At 58.0% G+C, this 3,960-nt stretch overlaps 1 protein-coding gene across 1 annotated transcript in view; it reads right to left on the reverse strand.

The window, feature by feature from the left end:
- The window catches only part of ZNF609 (zinc finger protein 609), a 15,100-nt gene that overhangs the window by 4,130 nt on the left and 7,010 nt on the right, over nt 1–3,960 (reverse strand). The gene's annotated exons all lie outside the window — the stretch shown is intronic.

Below are 3,960 nucleotides of genomic sequence, written 5' to 3' on the forward strand. Positions count from 1 at the left end.
CGGGCTCTGGGCTGGAGGGGCACAAAGACGGGAGCTGGAGACCCCCCGGCTCATCACCTCTCTCGGCACGGCTCTGGCCAGCATCCACCCAACCTCTCCTCCTTGAGCCGCTCAGCGCTCTTCCCTATTTTCATGGGGATGCTAAAACCAGTGAGCCCCAAAGGGCTGCAGGATTTGGAGGGGCCTGAAGATCCACGTTAGCTCCATGTGTGCTCGGGTACGGTAGGGAAGGCGATCTCTGGGGAGCGAGGGCTGGGAACTCGCCAGGGGAGATGCAGTCAGCCCCCAGAAAGGCTGTGGACCCCAACGCAGAGCTGCAGACCCCCCAGCAGGGCTATGACCCCCATGCGTGGCCGTGAACCCCACGGCCCTCCGGAAAAGGCTGTTATTGCCACTAGATGGCAAGCTGAGCCCAGCATCCCCGCACAGGCGACCACCCCTTTCAGGAAAACCCAACCTTGGGGGAACAACCCTCGTCCCCTCGCTTCACTTCGGTCCCGCAGCCCCCCAGGACACCCATCAGCCTGGAGAACCATCCACGGGGCCGCATCTCCTCGCGTCATGGAGCAAAGGCATCAGGCATTTGGAAAAACTGGTGGTTTCAGCTTTTTCACGCCAATTCAAGAAGAGAAGCAGCCTGGCTCACACCCGCGCCGAGGACGTGGACCCTCAGCATCTCTTCTTGGAGGGGGGGGGCCTTTCCCAGCATCACTCAGTTTTGTGGATATTTCCTCCCCACCACGGACCGCTCTGATTACTGCAGAACTAATTTGACTGGGAGCGGAGTCTGTTGCACTGAGCACATTTATCTGAGCAAGGTAAAACTCAGGAGATAGGAAACTCGTTTGCAAGGGTTGATGAGTGCAGCGAGATATACAGGCGCTCCGCGCAGCCCCGGGAGATGGATGGAGCCGAGGGAGCCCAGAGCAGCTGTGCCTGAAGCACGTTTATAAATCTCAGCCTGTATCCCCCGTTGTGCCGTGCCAGCAGCCAGCTGCAGGCTTCGGAGGGGATAATATACAGAGCCGAGGTCTGACACGTGGGTCTCCTTCGGAAAGAGAAATGAAATGCAGGTCTTCTCTTCCCCCTCCTCCTCCTGGAAAACGTTGGGTGCTCCGGTGGGAGAAGGTCGTGGGAAGACACGGCGCCAACACACGGCCAAGACCTACAGCCAGCTCGTCCCGGTGAGCAGGAGAGGCTGGGTCCTGCCTTCGAGGAAGGTGCTGGGGACCTGCCTTAACACGGATGTGGCCGGGACGCAATGCCAGAGACAACGCTGGGTAGAAACAAGCAGCAAAACCAACTGCCGGGAGCCCGCAGCCCACGCAGGGAGAGAGGGGGATGCTGATCCCAGGCATCCCATGGAGGCTGTGCAGAGGGTGATCTTCACCCCCCACGCCTCCTAACGTGGCTTTTTTTGGCAGGCAGGAACCTGTCCCCCCCTCTCCTTAATACCCAGGGAAGCTGCCAGCTGTGTCCCGTGCCCCAGCCCAAACCCACCATCCCCAGGACACCTCCGTGAAGCCACCGCGGGATGCTCCCAGGAGCCGCAGAAGGACCAAGCAGCAGCTGAGGGACCAGCAGCCCCAAATCAGACCCCATCCCAGGGACCAGCTCATCCCTCCCGGCCACAGGAGCAGCTCCCTCTGCCCTCCCCGCCGCGCAGCCAACGCCGGTTCAATCCCTCTTTGAAGCCAGCGGAGAACACGTACCGCTGGAAGTTAATTGCACGACAAGCCACTGGAGGCTCTTGCGCATCCCAGGGCTGGCATGCAATATTAGAAAGGACGCGCTGGCATTTTTTTTTTCCCCGTCGCCACGATCACAGGAGAGAGATGAAAGATGAAGGGGCGAAGCGAGCTGGCACACAGCCGTCCCTCCCTTCCCTGTTGGAGTGTCAACCCTCCAACACTCACCAGCCTATATTTAACCCGCTGCAACCAATCATACCAAATCCTCTCCTAATCCTCCAACAATAACCCAGGACAATTTAAACCCCGGGGATAGATCCTAAGCAGCTTTTTTCACCCGACGTGTGCCCCTCCCGCAGCAGGATGATGAGCAGGCACGGGCAGGGCAAGGGCGGGCAGCAAGGAAGCAATGCCTTCGCGTCCCCGAGGCTGGAGATGCTCATGCACAAAGAGCCGGCAGCGATGCTCTTGCGCAGGAAGAATCCCACTCCAGCACCACCTGGTTCCATGGGAAGGTGACACCTTGGATGCTCTTAAGCAATCGATACCACCCAAATCTGGGTGCAAATTGCTCAGCATCCCGGTCACCGAGCGCTCATGTCACTGCAGAGTCCCACCCCGGCAAGAAAAATTAATGGTGGGTCAACGGTGCCGGGTTGCTGTCTAGGAAGATGGCGTACGAGATTATCCATCTTTACAGGATTAAGAGATGAAGGGAGCTGGGGGATGCAAAAAAGTCACCGCCTGGTCCTTGTATGGTCCCCGCGTGGGTGCTCTGCAGCAGCAGAGCTGGGGCTTGATGAGTGCACCCAGCTGGTGGGGGAGTGGGAAGGACAAGGACAACGCTGCATGAAGTCCTCCATCCCAATGCAGCCCTAAATTAGACCAGACTAAGTCTTTCTGATTGATAATCCCTGCTGCGGTGCAGCTCTTCCATGTTAAAATGTAGGTGGTGGTGTCTGCTTGCAGACTGGGGCCGTGGGCACCAGGAGCCATCGCACTGGGGGGAAATGTGACCCAGGTCCCCTCGAAGCACCCAGGCGCCTGGAGGGACCTGGGGCATGTTTCCCCCCTTTGCAAAGACGAAGCCCCCAAGTCCAACCAAGAACATCTCCAAACCCTGCTGAGAAACCGGAGTGCCAGCACCTGCGGTGAGCAGGGATGCTCTAGGTTCGAGACAGAGCTGGTTCACCGCGTGGCTCAACATCACCCAGCCATGATGCTACTGAGCTGTCTCCAGCAAGGGCACGTCCTCAAGAATTGTGGGGACTGCTAGGGTGCTTGGAGGAGCATCCCCAGCCTTCTGGGGAGCAGGATGTTGCCTCTCCAGCTGGAGAGGACACCTGCTGAGAGCTCTGCTAGCTTTCTGCTAATTTTGGGGTGCAGGGGACCTCTGCAAGGCAGCGGGACAACAGCCGGTGGCATTTCCCACCTGAGGAGAGGCAGTTTGCCTGCAGGTCCATGAACCAGCTCAGATCCAGGATCGGTGTAGCCCCACATCCCATCTGCACCAGTGAGCAGAAGCAGGGATCCATCCTGCACTGATCCTGCTCCAGGGCACCACCAAGCCTCCAGCACTGGTAGGCGTTCAAGGTCCTTCTTCCATGAATTTCTCCTCCAGCTCCATCACCTTCGGGATGCCCCTTCTTCCATGACTTTCTCCTCCAGTTGCATCATCTGTGGGATGCCCTGGTTTTAGGTTGCCCCTTCTTCAACGCATTTCCCCTCCAGCTGCAGCACTTTTGGGATGCTCCAGCTTTGCCATAAGCCCTGCTTGCGTGCAGGGAGCCTGGCCTGACCCGTAGTACTCAGGCTTTAGGACACAGCACCCAAAGCTGTTGCATGACCAGGATGACCATGTTGCTTGACCATGCTGCTGCTGCTGCTGCTGCCAGGAGAACAGAAGACACCTCGGGGCAGGGGATGACAGCACAAGGGCCACCTCGCCCAGCGAGGAGAGAGATCACTCAGCTGTTACCATCACGGGCAAAACCAACTCAACTGGGGAAGTTAATTTAATTTATTGCCAATCAAATCAGAGTAGGATAATGAGAAACAAAAAACAAATCTTAAAACAACTCCCCCCAACTCCCCTCCCTTCTTCCCAGGCTCAACTTCTCAACTTCACTCCCCAGTTCTCCTGAGCGGCACAGGGGGATAGGGAATGGGGGTTGCGGTCAGTTCGTCACACGTCATCTCTGCCGCTCCTTCCTCCTCACAATCTTCCCCTGCTCCAGTGTGGCATCCCACCCACAGGAGACAGTCCTCC

Source organism: Fulmarus glacialis, unplaced genomic scaffold (genome assembly GCF_000690835.1).
Source record: "Fulmarus glacialis isolate BGI_N327 unplaced genomic scaffold, ASM69083v1 scaffold15300, whole genome shotgun sequence".
NCBI lineage: Eukaryota > Metazoa > Chordata > Aves > Procellariiformes > Procellariidae > Fulmarus > Fulmarus glacialis.